Below are 21790 nucleotides of genomic sequence, written 5' to 3'. Positions count from 1 at the left end.
GATATGTGTGCTATACAGGGTGAGTCACCTAATATTACCGCTCGATATATTTCGTAAACCACATCAAATACTGACGAACCGATTCCACAGACCGAACGTGAGGAGAGGGGCTAGTGTAATTGTTTAATACAAATCATACAAAAATGCACGGAAGTATGTTTTTTAACACAAAGCTACATTTTTTTAAACGTAACCACGTTAGTTTTGCTAGCACATCTGAACATATAAACAAATACGTAATCAGTGCCGTTTGTTGCATTGTAAAATGTTAATTACATCCGGAGATATTGTAACCTAAAGTTGACGCTTGAAACCTCCGACGTTCAGTTGCGTGTTGTAACAAACACGGGCCACGGTCGGCGAGCAGCATCAGCAGGGACATGTTTACGATGACGACCGTGTTTACAAGTGTGGCTGTAGTGCACTGTTGTGGTTTGGTCTAGCTGTCGCAGTGTCCGCATGTAGCGCTTGTTGCTATTGTTATTCTGCATTCGTCTCCGCACGCAGACCAACTGTAGTACACAGTGTTACCAGACGTCTGTGATAGTGTAGTGTTGTAGGAACTGTGACCATGGTGTATTCGAACTCTGAAAAGGCGGAGATGATACTCATCTATGGCGAGTGTCGACGAAACGCAGCTGAAGCCTGCAGGGTGTATCCAGAACGGCACCCGGACAGAGAGCATCCAACGTGCCGCACATTGCAAAATATCTACCGCCAACTGTATGCAACAGGTATGGTCGTAGCACGCAAACGGGTCCGTAACAGGCCCGTCAGAGGAGAAGCAGGTGCAGTTGGTGTGTTAGCTGCTGTTGCCATGGACCCACACATGAGTACACGGGACATTGCGAGAGCCGGTGGACTGAGTCAAAGTAGTGTCATGCGCATACTACATCGTCACCGCTTTCACCCGTTTCATGTGTCGCTACATCAGCAATTACATGGTGATGACTTTAATCATCGAGTGCAATTCTGTCAATGGGCATTAACAGAGAATGCCTTGCAGTTCTACCTGTTAACCGGTGAAGCGGGTTTCACAAACCACGGGACAGTGAATCTACGGAACATGCATTACTGGTCCGTGGACAATCCTCGCTGGCTCAGACAGGCAGAGCGACAGCGACCGTGGACTGTAAATGTATGGTGCGGAATCATTGGCGACCACCTCATTGGTCCTCACTTCATTGCAGGGGCCAAAACAGCTGCAACATACATCGCGTTTCTACAGAATGATCTGCCAACGTTGCTCGAAAATGTCCCAGTGGAAACGCGTCGACGTATGTGGTATCAGCATGATGATGCACCTGCACATTCCGCAATTAACACTAGGCTGACCCTTGACAGGATGTTCGACGGGCGTTTCATAGGACGTGGAGGACGCATAAATTGGCCAGCCCGTTCTCCTGATCTTACATCTCTGGACTTCTTTCTGTGGGGTACGTTAAAGGAGAATGTGAACCCCAGAGGATATGAAACAACGTATTGTGGCAGCCTGCGGCGACATTACACCAGATGTACTGCGGCGTGTACGACATTCATTACGCCAGAGATTGCAGTTGTGTGCAGCAAATGTTGGCCATCACATTGAACATCTATTGGCCTGACATGTCGGGACACACTCTATTCCACTCCGTAATTGAAAACGGAAACCACGTGTGTACGTGTACCTCACCCCTCATGGTAATGCACATGTGCGTCAGTGAAAAATACCAATAAAAAGGTGTTAGCATGTGGACGTAATGTGCTGTTCCAGTCTCTTCTGTACCTAATGTCTATCACCGTTCCCTTTGGATCCCTACGTAATTCGGTGCTCTCCGATACACACGATCGGACAGCGGAGGAGTGGTACTCAAGCGTCAACTTTAGGTTACAATATCTCCGGATGTAATTAACATTTTACAATGCAACAAACGGCACTGATTACGTATTTCTTTATATGTTCAGATGTGCTGACAAAACTAACGGGGTTCCATTTACAAAAAACGTAGGTTTGTGTTAAAAACATACTTCTGTGCATTTTTTTATGGTTTGTATTAACCAATTACACTAGCCCCTCTCCTCACGTTCGGTCTGTGGAATCGATTCGTCAGTATTTGATGTGGTTTACGAAATATATCCAGCGGTAATGTTAGGTGACTCACCCTGTATACTTCGTTTGGCAATATGTGTTGGACGCCAGTGTAACTTCGTACACGTACACACCAGAAGCGGACAAGTGCAATGAAATGAACACGCTTAGCTGCTTACAGGCGTTGACATACGTCTACAGGGACAATGAAAATGTGTGCCCCTTATCTCTGGCACGTCTCCCGCGAAACCCACATTCTCAACGTATTGTCCCGCACTACATTCGTACTCCCCCGCCCATTATACTCACTGTCGCGGCGCGTTGCCGATTCCCGTAAGAGTTCGGGCACTGTTTGTGCATTCGCACAGAAGAAGAAGATGGTCAAGTAGCCGGTGAGCCTTTTATATATATATATATATATATATATATATATATAGCGGACAAGTAATTGAATAGAGCTGCATTTCTCTGTGACAGGTTGAACGACCACTAGAGCGCATTAGCGTTGTTGGTGTTTTGTTACCAGGCCTGTTAGGATATATTAGAGACGTAAACAGCGTCAGTTGTTGACTGATCACCGTGAAGGACACGGGGACGTAGTGTACTCGCGTAAACAGCGTTTATCAGCACCTGACAGAGTCTGAAAGGGATGTCATTGTGGGTATCCGAATGTCCGGTCTGTCGAATCATGCAGTTTCCTGATTTGTGGAGCATTCGGATTTGAATGGTGAACTGAAGACTATTATAAGGTATAAGGCAATCGTTCAAAACGGGCAATCGTCGAAAAAAATACGATATGCATACGAAACAGAAGATAAACACTCCGACTACAAAGAAATGCGGATCAGACTTCAAAGATGCCCCATAAAACAAAAAGAACAAAAGTCACTGTGGAGGGGACAGCATTGAATCAGAAATCAAAAGGAACAACACCAGAAACTGTTACAGGTTCTTCATGCATCATGTATATGATTATCAACCACCAAGGCGACCAACATAGAGAACTACTGCATTCTAACCAATTACTGTGGGAAACCCCTTCACTGTGATGAACAAAGGGATAAGTGATCGAGAACAGCTACCACATAGCAAACGAACGAGCCAACTCCTCCTACTCCTGATGAACTTCATAGTCCAGTCAACGAAGGAAAACTGGGGGAAAATCGTGTAATCGCAAATTTTGGACAGTGCTAGGAGCGAGTATTATGAACTACGGGGATGAGGCAGTATGCTAGCATTTTTTATATCAAATTGATATGCAAATTAATCAATTAATTAGACCCACCCCTAGCCCTACCCCCAGATGACGTCATGAGTTTTCCCTAGCCGGCATGTGATTCACCACCCCCCCTCCCCCACCTGCCTTATTGGTGGGAAATTCGAATTTTGGTGGGAATTTCGAATTTTGGCATATAATTTAAAAAATGGTGGAAATTTCAAAAATGGCGAGAATTTCTTTGTCCCAAGCCTTTGCTGATCTCCCTCACCATCCCTCACCCGGGGAACTGGATTCTCGGATTCGAACCACGCTCCCTCTGGGCAAAAAGCCCAAGTGCATCCACCAACATACGCAAATTGTCCAACGCAGGAGAGGACGGTTTGGCTAGACTACTTTATTTATTTTGAGTGGGAACTGAAGTAAAGGTCGCTCCTAACTACTCAATTAATCATAAAGATCGGTCCTAATTGCACAACTATATGCATGGCGCTTCAGAAGTTGCTTGTAAATCCACAATACAGCTCAAATATTGACGATGCCGTATAACTAGTGCGAAAAGAAATTCACAATACCGTTCAAAACTAGTGGCACACGTACGCAAAATAAACTCTAATAGAATGATCCCTTCACCTACAAGCTGGTGGGAAGTTCTATCTTTATTTTTGGTAGGAGATGTGTTCAATTGAAGAGATGCTGGTGTTGTACAGAGAAGCGTTTGATAAGTGTATTACTGTAAGCATACAGCTGAGGACTGTGTCTACAGCATCCTACATAAAGAATGGAAGGAGGTGATAATGGACAAGAGTAGCTGGAATAATTTTCAGCAAATACTGGTGGTGCAGCAGGATGTACTGAAGATGCATTTCACAACTCATAGAGACTATTGCCTGTGCTGGAGCTGTTTGTGTTTCTGCCATGCCGGATCTATCCACAGTGCATGAGACGACTTGGCACGCCCCCCGCCATCCCCTCTTACCGACCAGGTGTGTGTGCCACACAGTTTGATATCACAGTTCGCTACAGACCCCTCCTGCTGCATTGCTCCATAATTACCCTGCAACCTGGTGCTCGAAATTCAGGTAGTCCAATACAGGCTACCACAACTAATGGAAAACGCTTCACTGCTCTAATTCCATATCGAAATGGTCATGAAAAAACCAGCGCTCGTTATCAGTGGGTTATGATGCGACACACGTACTCGGCACTGAGAACCTCATCATAATAACACATCTACCACAAAAACCGACCCCAAAAGATCACACCAGGAGAGAGGTGCGGCAGTTACAGGATGTGTTCTCTTTGATGTGCGGGCACGAACTAACCAACTTAGAGCCAGTCTTACCTCCGCCCCCCCCCCCTCCTACCACCCCTCATCCCTCCTTCTCACCATAGGCAGGCGTACAGGCCAGTTCTATGCTGTCACTGATGGTCCACAAAGAGATGAGGTGAATGTGATACACTGTCTGCGGAAATCAGTCTGCGGAAATCAGTCACGGGTAGACCAAAGATTTAATAACAGGTTGCTTCCTGCAGTCTGTTTAACATATTTCTTGGAAAGACTGCCTGCCACCCATCTACCCAGATGAAAAAAAGAAACGAAATTCTGGAGAATTCTCCAAAATGCTTTTTCAAATGTCAGCTGGTTGGGAAACAGACAGCTACCACCGCCATCCACCAACTGCCGCCAACTGCCGTAGCTGAATGCACAGACACTGGCCCTCTGCAACACAACCCACTCCAGCGGGCAGTGCTCCTCAGCAGAGAATGAAATGGTCCAGACAGTCAGTGGACCACAGTGAGATAAATGATGGCTACCTTGACCATGTGTTGTTTGTCTAAAAGTGCAGCTGCTCCACGACCAACTGCTTCCACTGGTGCCCACGGTACTGCGAGGGTAGACATTCTGCCTACTATCGTCCATTATCAGCTCCTTCCATTCCTTATGTAGGATGCTGTAGGTACAGTCCTCAGCTGTATGCTTACAGTAATACACTTATTAAAATCCTCTCTGTATTTAATGTCAATGTACCCCTTATAAGGAAGCATCTATTTAAAAAGCACTATTGCGAGGGCAATAAAGAAACAGCCTTCTTTCCACGAAAATAGGTGCAATCCATTTTCTTTCATTTTTATGAGCAAAACTGTTATAGTCTGAGAGCATTCCTCGTGTTCAGATTAAAAAGTTCTGTGCGCAAGAGCATTATATTCTTTTCAGACGATTGAATTATAATTATAGAACGGCGTCTATACAGTCATTCTATTATGTTCGACTGCAGGATATTGTTCACATCTCTCTCCCTACCTACCATTATTTTGTGACATCCAACAAAGAGAAAAAGAAAGAGCTACAGCGCTGCCACCGATCATAGATCACCAAATTGCAGAGGTTGGAGCTCAATAACGGTACACCTGACAGATGTATTGACTTACCTTACGTCTCTTATGTATATCAAACTTGTATAAAATGGCAAAAAATTCCCCTATTTTTCTGTGAAAACTATCGATCACTGCAGAATGTCCTCATTATTTCGAAAATTTCATTGGGGTGAAGAAAAAGAGGAAATTTAAACTCCAAACAAAAAAATCTATGATACGCGATTTTTTTCAGTTTGATGGTCAAAATTACAGGGTTTGAGAGCATCCCTGGTGTTCAGATCGGTGTCTGTAAATAAATTGTCATGCAAGTGTGTAATACAAACATTTCAGCCACCTGAAGTAACATTACAGGATACAGTGCTTCACGCCACCTGCTCTCATGTTGGAAAAAAAAGAAACACAATCATTTTATGTTTGGCAACAGCAAGCTATAATTCAAGAGTATGTTGTTGTTTTTTACACTATGCCAATTTATGTATTACCAGTGGAATGGTATATCGCACTGGCGTTTACAAAATCTAAAAAGACAAATCGTGTAATAGAACCTCCTAATACCACCTGGTAGAGAACCCTATAAGATTCCACTGATACATCGAAAACAAATACTGTCTGTATGGTGACATCTGACATTTTTGATCCCTCTACTGACTTGTGTGTAAAGTTTGTCACCCAGCAGACTATGATTCATAACAGCAGCAGATTCTTGCTTTGTAGTTTCATAAGCAATTTGGGCATCACAGAACAGCCTGTTTCACGCAATCTACCCACATGTCAGAAAAAACAATCATTTCTACGTTCAACAATGAGCTATATTTCAAGTGGTACTTAATACTTTATGATTAGAGGTTATGAGGTATGAAATAACACAGGAATTGTTGCAATACATATTTTTAAACTCACAATAATAATAAAAACAGTAATGATTCCACCAGAATAGACACAGTCGATTTATATTAGTTTTATAAGCAAAATCAGTGTTGATTGAGAGAATTCCATGTGTTCAAATTACAAATTGTCATGCATGAGGGCATTACATTCATGGCAGACATATGAAATACCGATACTGATCCGTATATATACTGTCATTAATTAAATTTGAGAGCACTCCTCATCGTTATTTTGTAACATGAAGAGTAGGTAAAAATAAAAAAATAAAAAACTACGAACTATCTGCATCCAAGCTTTAACCAGTTACAACACTCCTGGAATAGACCCTCCTATAACGTTCCATCGCATCTTTCTCTTTCAATAGCTCAGGAGCCGGTTGTCAGTGATCGAAGTCGCCTGCAGAGACCTGTGTAAAGTTTTGTCGTCTGTACTGGAGGAAGACCATATCCCACAGACTATTAACCACAAGAGAGGGTCATAATCAGTTTGAAACATTGTATACTGCTGTAGAATGTCCAGGCAATGTATTACTACAGCTTTGTACACTTCCATGCATTTTTTTTCTACCACGACTTCAACGTCTGTGTCAGATGCTAAACCAACTTTAACATGTTTTGATCCATTGGCTCTCAAAGAAAGCTGAATATCACATTGTGAAAACTGTGATGTTCCCACAACACACCAGGTGCTAGAAACAAAACACAGAGACTTTGTTTTTTATTGAAAATGTGGAAGACTTCGCAACATATGGAGACTGGAAGTGTTTGCAGCATTGTGGAGCATTTCCAAACAGATGTCTAAAGGTGATGACCTATGCATTTAATCTCTTCTTCAACAGTGACGGTGTTCCATTTCAAAGACCATTTTTTCCTTATGTTGCAGCCATGTACGCGATCACTGGTCCAGAGTTGACGATCTCTGGAAGATGCTGTTCACAGCACACTTGGGGTATTAGAAATAAAAAGAGGTACTGTTATCTTAGTGGAAAAAAAGATGTGACAGGCATCGCAGTATTTTGAAATAGGACGAGACTGCAGCATTGTGGAACATCTCCTAACAGCTGTCTGAAGGTGATGACCTCTTCATTTAATCCCATGCTCGACAGTGGCAAGTAGCAGGTGCCCAATGTTCTGCCAAGACTCTCACAAACTAGTGTTGTAAAACATAACGGTCTGGCACTACGTGATATGGACACTGAACACAACATGCTCTGTATTCACATTCCAGTGCCGTAAATGCTATTCCACAGAAATTAGCTCCCAACTCAAGCACCAGAACACTCTTAAACTATGTATCTGCATTTCAGATTGGATGAATTTGACGGCTAAGGAGTGCTCCTCAAACGACAGTCAATTACATGTGTAATGATCGATGTGTTTGTGTGGATTGATGGATATCTAAAATGCACTGGAAAACGCTAAAGTGCTGTTTATTAACTTCGACTGGAATGAGCACATACATTTACTGTACTGGTCTGACTCTACTCATTGCAGCAAGATGGCGCTGCACTCCTAGTGAAACAGGATGAGCAAATTTATTCAGACTAGGAATGGTGTCACCTCCTCAGCTGAAGAGGCACTCAATGTCTTCAAACTGAATGATGGACGAGTCTTTTCAGATGAGTTCCAACAGTTGCGGCACTTTCAGCTACCTAGTTTCGGGCCGCGCGGGATTAGCCGAGCGGTCTTAGGCTCCAGTCATGGACTGTGCGGCAGGTCCCGGCAGAGGTTCGAGTCCTCCCTCGGGCATGGGTGCGTGTGTTTGTCCTTAGGATAATTTAGGTTAAGTAGTGTGTAAGCTTAGGTACTCATAATCTTAGCAGTTAAGTCCCATAAGATTTCACACACATTTTTTTAACCTAGTTTCAGATACTTTTGAGAGAGCAAATAATCGGTTAAATTCTCTCTCTGATTACAATGCAGATCAGTTGGTGAAGTGAACTTGCTGTCACTGTAAAAACTCTATTATAACCTTTTTACAGACTATTACAGAGAGGAAGATATTGCTGTCGTCAAAGCGGGCAACCAATAAATGGAGGGAGTAGCGGATGTTTTCCTTGTCTTTGTTAGTGACCACTACAGGTGCCCTCTTTGCAACCCCCGTCACTCTGTGGACGGGCAGCAAAACGACGATCATTTGTTCTGGTCAGCTGTGGAGAATCGCAGGCGGATCTATCTATCATGACCTGACACCAGACAAACAATGTTTTCCTCGAGCAATACGGTAGACTTAGTGGGCTAGTGCAGCTGTGAGCTGCACAGAGATGCAGCGACCACTCTAACAGTTGGAGACTACAAATTAAATGCTTTCAGTCAGTCAACTGCTTCTGAAATAGATCGCGGTACTTCTCTTGTGTATGTGCGTGTGTGGAAGGGCCCTTAACAATGGATTATGTACATAACTTCAACACTAAAGGAAATTCACAGCAGAAATACTGCACTGAGATTTTTACATGCAGAATTACATAAGTAAGCAGACTACATCGCTGGCGAATTACGCAATTTCCGCTCTTGATCAACACTATTCTCACTGCTTCTGTAAATTACCAGCATTCTGATCGAGCAAATTAATTGGTTATGGAGCGCTTGTCAATTACAATTTAGTCCATCAAACTGAAAGAAATCGCTTAACATTGATGTCTTTTTTATCTTCAGAGTTTAAATTCTCCCTTTTTCTTTACTCCAATAAAAGTTTCTAAAAGGACATTCTGCAGTGATCGTTAGTTTTCGCAGCAAAGTAGTGGAAGTTTGTTTCGATTTTACGCAGGGTGGATATTTATAATATATTTATAAGTGAATATATCTGGCAGTGCTAGTTGTGTTTTTAAGATTATTTTCTCAATCCCCATTACATGTGTTGCATTATGACTCATTCGCAAAGAGTGTTGGTTTTTTCACGACAATTTCGATGTGCAACTGGAACAGTGCAGTACTTTTCATCAGTTGTGATAGTGTGTATTGGCGTTCCTGAATTTCGAGCACCAGGTTGCAGGGTGATTGTTGAGCTATGTAGCAAGAGGCATCTGTGGCAAACATCGACATGAAACAGTGGGACACACATGTGGTCAGTAAAATGTGGTGGCAGTGGGCACACAAAGTCGTCTCCTGCAGTTTGGTCTGACTGGCCATTTCAGAAACACAAACAGCTCCAGCACAGGCAATAGTCTCTATGACTTGTGGACTGCATCTTCAGTCCAACATGTTGCATCGCCAGTATTTTTTGAAAAGTATTCCCCCTACACTCATCCATTACCACATCCTTCCATTCCTTATGTACGATGCTATAGATACAGTCCTCAGCTTGAAACTTCTATCTGTACAACACCAACATCTAGTCAACTGAGCACATTTCCCACCAAAAATGTAGTACCTTCTTCCATCATGTAGGTGAAGGTATCATCCTATGTAGAGTTTATTTTGAGTATATCTGCCACTAGTTTCAAGTGGTACTGTGAAATTTTCTCCCAACAGGATAACGCCAGTTTTATGACATTGTCAATTTTTGAGCTGTATTGTGAGTTTAGGCGCTACTTGTGTGTAGCTGTCCAGATGGTTATGTAATTAGGACCAGTCTTTATGATTAATTATGTAATTATAAGCAATCTATACTTCAGTTTCTCAACCAAAATAAATAAAGTACACTAGCCTAACCTTCCTCTCCTGCATCTGGACGGTTTCCCTGTTTTGGGGGTGCACTTGGGCTTTCTGTGCAGAATGACAGTGGTTAGAATCTCGAAAAAAGCACAGCCATTTTTGATTTCCCGCCAGCTCCCAGGTGGGGGTCTGGATTGAATGTCAGCATAGCATACACATGTAGTTCCAGCCATTTATGAAATTTCCAACATTTTTTTTACATTTGCTCCCAAAATTCGAAATTTCCACCAAAATTCGAAATTTTGTCAATAGGGCAGTGTGGGAGGGGGAGGGGAGGACATGAGGAGGGAGGGGACCTACGTGCCGAATGGGGAAAACCCATAAAACCCATGATGTCATCTTGAGGTAGGGATGGAAGTAATTAACTGATCAATTTAATTAATTTGCAAATCAATTTGATATTAAAAATGAACCTGCACTGCCATCATCCCACAACTACCACATATTAAAAATCTTCACTGATGGGGAATGAACGAGGGATTGGAGACGTATAAAGATATTTTCTTACGTTTTTCTTGAGTAACTCGAAAACTGCTGTTTCTAACGTAAAATATTTCCCTGTACAAAATTAAACTACGTTAAATTCCCATCGAAAGAGATCATATTAATTTTTTCCTAGCACTAATAATTTCCTCGTTGCAGGCGATGAAAAAATCACATATTATTAAAACAGTGTTTTAATGTTATAATAATTATTTTTATTGTTAAATGAAGTGGGTTAAGAACAACTATTAAAAGTGTATATCGCATGTAAGTGCTGTAGAGCCGTATTAAGGGAAAAATTATGTTCTTGGGGTGTAACAGCGTGGAGTGGATGGACGCATGGGCGGGGGGGGGGGGGGGGGGTAGGGAACGTGTGGGGGAAGATAGGCTATAGGATTGTGATGAAATGGTCCAAATGGCTCTGAGCACTATGGCACTTAACATCTGAGGTCATCAGTCGCCTAGAACTTAGAACTACTTAAACCTAACTAACCTAAGGACATCACACACATCCATGCCCGAGGCAGGATTCGAACCTGCGACCGTAGCAGTCACGCGTTTCCTGACTGCAGCGCCTAGAACCGCTCGGCCACACCGGCCAGCGGATTGTGATTATGCAGTTCCCTCTGTCATAGGTGTTCTGCAAATTGAACAGCGACCAGGTGGTTCCCAAATTTATTGAAGATGGACGAAATGGTTCCCCACTCCATCTACCCAGCTACATCACAAGAAGCAACTGCTGTATGTTTCACAAAGTTATACCAACCCTTCTGCACTGCGCCTTATGAATCAATTGCAACGCAATGTATAGACACACCCGGTCTGGGGATGTTCGTTTTTCACCAAGTGAGTTAACATTACATGGACTGTAGATATGAGTGACAAATAATATGAACAGGAGAAACGTATATGGAAAAGTACTGCGTAACTCTGCACACTTTCGACACTACTTGAGGGGGAATTGTCTCTTAGTCATCCTGTCAGGCAGTTGTAGTATTCTTCGGGGAACGGCGACTTCCTTAACCCCGAGAAATGATCTTTTTTCAGTTTACAGACAGACTGTACCTCCACAGCATTTCCTGTCCAGTTCTGCAATGCGAGCAGGCAAAATATCTTCACAGCGCTCGTGTTTATACAGCGGAATTATTTTCAGTTCATCATCATGAGGTCCCATACTCCGAGAGACCCGCACCGCCATACTAGGCAAGGTCCTAGCGGAGGTGGTTTGCCATTGCCTTCCTCCGACCGTAATTGGGATGAATGATGATGACGACACAACACCCAGTCATCTTGAGGCAGGAAAAAATCTCTGACCCCGCCGGGAATCGAACCCAGCACCACGAGCTGCGGATATTGTAAATATTTTAAGTTATAAATACTTATCTGCAGTTGTTAACTGAGATTTTTATGTAAAATGCGTTCCTATTAACAGTGGCTGAGAAATGTATAATTTGTGAACGACCTTTGTAGTGTTGATGAGGAAGTGAATGCGTTGGTAAATATGGCACCTTGCTGCTGTTTGTTAGTTACAGGGTATTGTAAAGTAGTGTAATTGCATTTTAGACACTTAGTGGTGTATTAATGAATGACCAGAATGTTACTATACTTCTGTCACCAGTAACGGTGTTACTGGTAGGCTGCGTAAATCTCTTCCCTTCAGTAATTGCTGGCACTTGTAGAGCGGGCTGCACTGAGTGCAGCCACTTACCCCACATCCACAGTGTATTTGCCAGTGAGGATGTGAATGTGGCTCAAGGAATCACACGGATCATGTTCAAGTCTAAAACAGTAATCGGCTGTAATGCATTGCTTAATTTATGTTGAAATATCTGAGGTTCTGTAACACAAAGGTGATTTACTTCTGTTGCAGACGGAGAAAATTTAAGCCTCTGAAACTATTTAGATGTTGTCAGAGCGGATGCTCGAGTGATGCATCTAATACAACTCTTGCTGTGAAAAGTACTCCAGTCAGTGATGGTATAGGCATGCTAGTCCCCACTCCATCCTCCCCGTTACGTCACAAGAAGCAACTGCAGGATGTTTCACAAAGTTATACCGACCCTCCAGCTGTTAAACATTTTTATATAATAATTCACTAAACAACTGCAAATAAGTACTCACTTAATAAACTGAAAATAACTCCACTAAATAAACAAGAACTCAGCGAAGTAGTTGTGTCTGCTCACATAAGAGACCTGGACAGGAAACGAAGAGGAGTTACAGTCTGGCTGCAAAGTGAAAAGTGAGCGGCACTCCTAATGAGGGAGATTGCATTCGCGGAAGAAAGCTACAGCTGCGTTGTAGAACAGCGCTTAGACGTTTACGTATAAATTTCTTGTGTTAATATTATCAATAACTCGTAGCTGCATTTCGTTTCGTGTTGACGCACTTTGTAGTAAAAAAACACGCCCGAGCGAGTCTGTTCATTGCGTTGCAAGTGATTCATACGGCGCACCGCGGGAGGATCGGTATAAGTTTGTGGAACATCCTGCAGTTGCTTCTTGTGACGTAACGGGGAAGACAGAGTGGGGACTGGCATGCACGCTCTTCAGTGTGCAGTACTCAGAAGAAGGAAACTGCGTGAGTACAATCCTGTGAGTTATGTTCCCTCACACCCACCCCGCTGTTACACCCTACATTCCAAGTACACATCACTTAATACGGCTCTGCTACACTTAAACGTGGTACACACATTTAATATTTGTTCTTAACCCACTTCATTAAACTAAACATTAATTTTGTACCATTAAAACACTATTTTAAAAATAATTTGCGATTTGTTCCATTAATTGCAAGGCGGGAACTATTAGTCGTAGGGAAAAAATTAATATGACCTTTTCTGTAAGAAATATAATGGAGTTTAACATTGTAATGGGAAACATTTTAGCGAGAAGCTGCTTTCTTTCAGGACGCATATATGACTAAGAAAAACATTTTAACCAGCAAACTTATAAACACAGATGTAAGAAAATTGTTTTCTAAATCAGTTTTATGGAGGATATTGCTCTATGGAAGTGAAAATTGGTATCTGGGTAAAGTGGGAAGGAATCGCCTTGATGTTGCTCAAATGTGGATATGATACAAAATGACAAGAATGAGCTGGACGGAAAGGAAAACCAGCATGGAAATCTTGATGGACGTCAACGAAGAGAGAAAATTATTAATGGAAATGGAAAATAGAAAAACAAAATGTATTAGACGTGTCATCAGAAACCAAACCTTCATCAAATATTCTTGAAGGGAAAGTGCCGAGAAAGGAAGAAGGAAGACTGCCTAAGATGAAGTATTTGGAACACATCTAGGAGGGGATAGGATGTGACGATCACAGGAACTAAAAAGAATAGAGTTATTGCAACGACAAGGCACTAGCCTTTAGAATATGTAGGTGTACAGCTTCGGTAAATAATGGATCCTAAGATAATAAATGGACGTTAGAGACTGAGAGGAACAGAAGATAATAATATGGGACGACGACTAACGCTCTAGGAACATTTTCCCAGGATGGATGCACCCGACTAACGAAGAAGATTTTCAAAGTACTTAACAAGAGACATAAAATTTCCGTTAAATGGTTTATGGAAGAAAGGAAGGATCTCAAGAGCACTGGAATGAAGTAGGAAGACTTCTTTAACCTCTCAAAGCACAACTCACTGATCAAGAACTAGTCGAATTTCTACGTTGAGCAAAATCAAAACAATGGCTGGGCATAGGAGAGAAATCAGGCGGCCACAGAAAGAATGCAACGCCTTTGGGCTGCAAAAAAGTCTTGTAGAAGTGCTTTATTGTTACTTGACGTGGTCTCTGATGGTCGTAAACGAAAAGATAAAGCTGCATTAAATACATTGATCCATTATTTTCTCCGAGGGGAGTATCACGGATCGACATTTGGCGAAAATGCGAGGCACTCAGCTCGCATGGTATCCTCGCTCTCTACGATCTCAGGCAGTTCGGTGGTGATCAGTGTTGTCCATGAAAACGATGTTATAATATGCGAGACGCGGTGACGTTGTGGTTAACCGTATGCTTTGTCGTAGGTTTCCTCCAACATGTTACTGATGTGGATCACTACGCTGAGTGCTGTGCAGTGTTTGTTGATGAAGAGAAGGGAGAAAGGAAAGTCTGGTGCCAGCGTATTGCCTATTTGTATCGAATAACGCCAACGAGACCGCTGGTATCTCTGGTGCCCGGCTGCGGCTGCGCTCGCAACACGAGTGCGCCACTTATCATGAGAGGTTACAAGCCACTTGTGGCCTCTCTCTTCTCATTTTCCTGAATTATTTTTGAAGTATCACTTTATTAATACATCTCAGTGGGGGCGGATCGAGAAAGGTCATTGCAGTAAATGAAACTGGTAACAAGGACTCTGATTTTTATTCGTGATATTTCAAATGCTGTTGGGAAATTGCTTATTCTCCTGTCCTTCTTGTGTGGGTGAACTGGGGCTGGACGAGGCCGAACCAAGCTGGCTTTTCTGCTAATAAGAGGTGGAGTGGGCAACAGCGTGTGCCCGCTCAGGGCGGCTGACCTGCTACGGTTCTTGGCCATTGTATTAGATATGAAGCGACAGTGAGTGCGACTTTCTGAAGCCAGCGTTAAACGTTTTGTTGCTGTTTATTGTCTGGGCTTTGCTTGGCCGACGACTGGTGTTAGTGTTGTTTTCAGTGGTTCTTGCAATCCGAGGTCTGAAACTACGAGATACCCGACACACCGGCGCCCATCGTCGGGGTGGTATTATGTTCGTTTGGGCTGCGGTTTTCACGGCTGCTTTCGTGCATCCCGCGTAATGCAGGGAGTTTTTGGGCAACTCAGGAAGACCGGAAGTGACGTTAGAGGGACCTACTAAAAACTGGGGGGAGGGGGGGGGGCAACGACCATGATTGGTAAAAAAATGTCAGATTTTGTGGGATGCACTGAACACAGATAATTGACACGTTTTCCCACAGCGTCCTACGTGTGGAAACATGCGAGCTTGGTTGTGTCATGAAGCACTATCATTCGGTGTCGGTGCGCTGTGCACTAGATGGAAGGGTCTCCTCTGGACCACCAGGGAGTAGAAGTATATGGAGTCCTCTCTGGATTGCCAGGGAGAATAGGTGTACTTATAGTGTCTTTTCCTGGAGAAGCTCTTGTGCAAACTTAGGAGTAAGACTGTCTCAGTGATCCGGACAGCAGTAAAGATTATTTCCTGAATTAATCTCACTGGGTTTTATCTGTCGTCATCGATCATCAGAAAGTCCAGTAACACAGAGGACAGTTCAAAAATGGCTCTGAGCACTATGGGCCTCAACTTCTGAGGTCATCAGTCCTCTAGAACTTAATCCTAACTAACCTAAGGACATCACACACATCCATGCCCGAGGCAGGATTCGAACCTGCGACCAGGGCGGTCGCTCGGCTCCAGACCGTAGCGCCTAGAACCGCATGGCCACTCCGGCCGGCTCTTGGATCTTTCCTGTGAACGCTGAGATGTTGTCAGTGATCACTTAATAATTTTTATTAGATTAAATATTGAAAATTTTATCATTTCCAATTTTTATTCAATTCTGCGATAGTTTTAAACAGCTGAACGAATGTACTAACTATTGTGTTTTCTTTCCAACAAATTTAGCTATGTCTTTTTTTTGTTTGTTGTCCATGTGTTTGGTTTCTACTTCACATTAGATTTTCTTCTGATGATTACCGGCATTGCCACGGCGTTGTCACTATTTTGGAGGGGATATGAATATGCAATCTACGTTGTGGATTAGTTTTAGTAAGTTATGAAAAGCTTTGTTTTGTTTTAATTGTTAGGTGTCGTATGGACTAGTTCCTATTCTTTGCTTTCCTGAATGATAACATGGAGCAAAACAAGATTGTTAGTAAGCGAATGTCAAATAGACGGGCCCACTAAGATGAACTTTGTTCAGCATAGGGTCAAAAACGGTATTTTCACACAGAACAGGAAGCTTTAAACAGCAGAGAAAGAAAGAATTCGTTTACAGGTAGTGATGGGTTGGATGAAATACACAATATGAGAGAGGAAGAACACAGTAAACACAAAAGACACGTGAATGGTAGAGTGCCACACCAGTAATGACAAAGACAGGAAAGAATGGGACAATCCTGCCAGCGCCGGTGCAGTCGTACATGTGAATCCAATGTCGCGTCAGTAACAATTTCATCGCTTTCGATGTGACAGAAGGGGAACCCCTATAAATGTATTCGAGGGGCTAATAAAGAAAGATCAATTTCTAGATGCGCCACACTGCGATAGCGAAATTATAAAATTGTACTTCTCTAAGGTGCCTAGCAACTACCAACGTACATTCTTCGGGAAATGTAGCACTAGTACAGAAGAATTCATTAGTCCATTCTGCGAGCTGGAATTCAGCTTCAAAAACAACAGGCTGATGACTGAAAGAGGGGCCAGAACAGTAATTTTAATAGGAACTCCCAGGTGCCATAAGGAAACAGCAATGACAGACGGAATGACCGCGATCGGCCCTCTGGTCGGCAAGATTACAGAGTATAGAATTTCAGAAAAACTGGCAAAGACAGAAGAACAACGGCAGTCAGTACGAGAGGAACTGGCGCGGCAGCTTACCTGAAGCGCGCGTCTTCAGGTCTGCTAGAACGAGGAGGAGCGCGCTGCAAAGGTGCTCACCAAGGCCGTTGTGCGAGGCAGCCTGGCGCCCGGGCGGACACGTGGCTGGAAATGTCCGAGTGAGGTGACGGTGGCCGTCCGGTGGAAATGGCCCATCCAGGCAAACGGCAGAAAGGAGCTACGAAGAGAATGGTTCTAGTACCACGGTAATGTCGGGCACTAGCTCTAGTACCTTCTGAGTTCTCGCAAATCACACAGTCGGGACGACTGCGTGGACAAGGCAGATATGTGCTGCGTTGTTGAGAACCGGCACAGCTTTTTCTATATTTTCTCCTCTCCAAGCGAGAGCAGTAGAAACCAGCAGTCCAAATGAGGACTGCTCTGCTGTCTTTCTTCGTTTGACGATGCACAACTTCCACACGTCTGTGGGATCATTCCAACACTCTGAGCAAGGTTATCTTAATTGTCGTCAGATAGCCAATACTTAGTCCTGCTGAAAATCCCTGACTGTGGTGATCCTCAGAGACACTAAGAGCCAATAATAATTCCTGTCGCTGTGTCCAGCAGAGCATTACTTCCATGGTGAGCTGTCTCTCGGCATCGGGAGCCTCTCGGTCCAACAAATGATGCCCCTCCCCATCGAGAAGGGTGTATGGAGCTGCTCACTTTTGCTGTTTCGGCCGGCCGCTTGCTACTGAGAGATATAACATAGGAGGCCCTCGCCACTGGTCAAATTTTTCCCATTAGGCATGAAAGTTGCCTATGCCAGCCCACATTCCATGCTCAACAGATCCTGCAGAGGAGTCCATGTGTTTAATTTGTTGAGAAGCGAAGTACGAGCGTGACCACTTTCCATACTATGGCTCTGCTTAGGAAAGGCCACAGTCCTGAACCAGAATACGCCTCCCCGGCGGAAACATCGTTGCTCACCAAGTTTTTGATTCTGTTTTGTTCAAAAATGGTTCAAAAATGTTCAAATGTATATGAAATCTTATGGGACTTAACTGCTAAGGTCATCTGTCCCTCAGCTTACACGCTACTTAACCTAAATTATCCTAAGGACAAACACACACACCCATGCCCGAGGGAGGACTCGAACCTCCGCCGGGACCAGCCGCACAGTCCATGACTGCAGCGCCTCAGACCGCTTGGCTAATCCCTCGCGCCAAAAATGGTTCAAATGGCTCTGAGCACTATGGGACTTAACATCGGAGGTCATCAGTCCCCTACGACTTAGAACTACTTAAACCTAATTAACCTAAGGACATCACACACACACCCATGCCCGAGGCAGGATTCGAACCTGCGACCGTAGCAGCATCGCGGTTCCGGATTGAAGCGCCTAGAACAGCTCGGCCATACTGGCCGGCCCACTCCGTTTTGTTATATCAATTTTAACGCCTTATATGTCATCTGTTAACAGAACAGGGGTCACTCAGATATAAATCTTATTTCGTAAACTTACTTATTTATCCCATTTTAACGAATTTTGTCTAGGTAAATGTTTATTTGTACATATTTCATACTGTCCATACAAATTGCTGTGAATAATATGTTACACAACGTCATTTTTCATTTCAAAATTTACCGAATGTCTCGCGAATTATATGTCACATTTTAAATAGCCGCATTTATCTGTCTGAGAGAGGTGTGCCTATTACTACAAATTTATGGAAACTGGTTGCATGTGAGATGAAACGACCATCAGTCATCAATCAACCTTGTACAAGCCATATTTCTTGATCAAGGATACGGTACGACAGAGTGTCATGGTTTAAATCCACAAGCGTAAAAATATTGTCGACCACTTTGCTTCGTGGAAGAGCGTGACTGTATTTGAATTGGCCTCCAGTCTGAATTTTAATTGTTCAAGTAAATGCGAAGTTTGCAAAGACCAGATGGACGAATTTCCAACCACAGCTTCTAGGCTTTCCGTGACTGTACGATTGCCTCTGTGGATGATTGAGGCGTCTCTGAGTGCGTTTCTGTGTCGGATGTGGTTTGTTTATCAGTCGGAGTGAGACTTCCCCTTTTTGCTGTCAGTACTTGACTCGGGTATGTCCTATGTAGTGACATGTTAGTAGCTACTATTCAGATTTTTTTGAGCGATTGGCAAACTATCGTTACTCTAAGTTAGTCAACCACTGTTAAAAGCAAATAAATTCTGACTGGGGGGTTATAAGAGTTTACAAGGCTAATGTGTCCTGTGTCTTCTCATTTTTCTCATTTTTTTTATCTGATATCATTTTATTATGCGTCTCAGTGGGGGCGGGCCAAGATAGGTCTTTGCTGAAAGTGATATTGGTAATGAAGACTTTGGTTTTTATTCATGATATTTTAACAGATTTTGGGGCATTGCTTGCCCTTCTGTCGTGCTTATGTATGCGAGCTGGGGCTGGACGAGGGCCACTTGCATTGAGTGTGTCAGAAAAACAAGAAGTCGGGCTGGGCCAGGCTGGTTTTCCTGCGAATAAGATGGGGAGTGGACTGTAGCATGTGCCGGATCCCCATAGCAGCCGACCTGCTACGATTCTTGGCCACTATGTTAGACATGAAGCGACAGCAAGTGAAACTTTCTGGTTTCTGTGCTAAATGTTTTATTCCAATTCATTTCTGGGCTTTGCCTGAGTGACGCCAAGAGTTACTATTGTTTTCAGTAGTCCTCACAGTCTGACGTCTGAAGCCACGGGACGCCCGACACACCAGCGCCTAGCGCCCGGCCGATACTTTGTTCCTTTTGGACGGCAATCTTCATGTCTCCTTTCGCGTGTCGCGGGAAATACAGAGAACTGACTAGGCAACTCAACACGATGCGATATGACGTTACAGAGCCCTATTGAAAATTGGCGGTAATGACCACGATTGGTACAAAAATGTTGCTAGCCGTCTTGGTGAAATTTTGCGAAGTACAGTGAACACAGATGATTGACGCATTTTTCCACGGCCTCCTAAAATTTGAAACATTCGAGTGTGGTTGGGTCAAGAAGCACAAATTTTCGGTGTCGGTGCGCTGTGCTTGAGATGAAAAGTGTCTCCTCTGGACCGCGAGGGAGAACAGGTCTATTGATGGTATCTTCTCCTGGAATTTATCTCATTGCGGTTTTATCCGCGATCATTGATCATCAGAGAGCCCAGCAGTACGTAGATCAGCGGCTGCACCATCCGATTGCTGCTTGCTGTCCACACACCGCGTGAGATCTTGATGGTGAAATACTTGCAACACGGGCTTGATAGGGAGCTGTAATTCTTCTATGAAGCCCTCAGTAGCGAATGCTGTCGTCTTGGCGCTACATTACTCACAATTTTGTACATACATTTTTCACCGAGTTCTCATTTCTGAGTGGCATTCTGTCGCACAGTCTGGGTTTATCATTATCTCTGTTGACTGACCCATTCATAAGAGATTCAGCATTCACAGTGAGTGCCCCTTTAAAAAACTTGTCAGCTAATTATTCTCAACACCATTATTTTGCGCCCTTCTTCTATTTAAGCATTGTTCAGTGAATCGTATATTTATACGTTTATTACATAAAATAAATCTCTTTGTGATATTTAATTTGTTTATTATTTAGTAGTCAGATTTCATTTCCTGCCCATTTTGATAAATATTGAGCTTAGAGACTGATTAGTAGCTTTATTAAATTATAGGTTGTGTGAAATCCTTTTCTACTAGTCATCTATGGGGTCATTTTATTAATCCTCTTAGCGTTCATTTCTCCATTATGCTTAAGTCAAGGTGGTAGTTGAAAGGTGGAGGTTGAGTGTATGAGCGCTCTGATGGGAATTCAGTGGAACCCAGGTGTTGCACACACTTCTATATCCCAGCAAATGGCAGTCTCGTCATGTGACTACACCGGATCGTTGTGTTCCTTGCGGCTGATATTTATACATCCACCCAGCGAACGGTCAGTCAGTTCTATACTCGTGTCTGATATTGTCGATTGCTATCATCGGTGTTCTGCGATCTATTCCATAATTAAGTCATGGGAGCTTATACACTGATGGAAATGGAAGATGTTACACCATGCAGTATCAGTCCGATATTTATGAAACATCGTGAAGTTCATCGCATAACGGTTATTAACTGATTACACTCTCATTCCTTTCGAAATTAATGGCCGGCATCAGTACTAGATTTAGGTGTGACTAACACGGGTACGAATAAAAACGCGTATTTGTTGTCACATAAACGGCCTCTGAATGTCACCTACAGGAATTTCTTGCCATGCTTGCACCACATGCTGTGTTAGTTAAGGAAGATTGCTAGATAGAGGCTCGTGTGAAACTATATGTCTTCCTATTACGTCCCTGATGTTCACTATAGGTGACAGGTTAGGGGAGTGGGCAGGCCAGTATAGGATTCGTACATTCCTAAAGGTATTTGTGGTGTGACTTGCAGTATCAGGTATGGCATTATCCTGCTGCAATACACTATTTGGAATCCTGATGATGAAGGGTATGACAACAGGGTCTCCCATTCTTGCCATATGCTGCTGAACGTTCACCACCCCTTCAACAAT

General features: G+C 43.3%; 1 protein-coding gene across 1 annotated transcript in view; it reads right to left on the bottom strand.

Annotated features, from left to right (window-relative positions):
• LOC124736535 overlaps positions 1-21790 on the bottom strand; it is a 264204-nt gene that overhangs the window by 187929 nt on the left and 54485 nt on the right. The gene's annotated exons all lie outside the window — the stretch shown is intronic.

Source organism: Schistocerca piceifrons, chromosome 1, assembly GCF_021461385.2.
Source record: "Schistocerca piceifrons isolate TAMUIC-IGC-003096 chromosome 1, iqSchPice1.1, whole genome shotgun sequence".
Classification (NCBI taxonomy): Eukaryota; Metazoa; Arthropoda; class Insecta; order Orthoptera; family Acrididae; genus Schistocerca; species Schistocerca piceifrons.
This window is presented reverse-complemented; position numbering and strand designations above follow the sequence as displayed.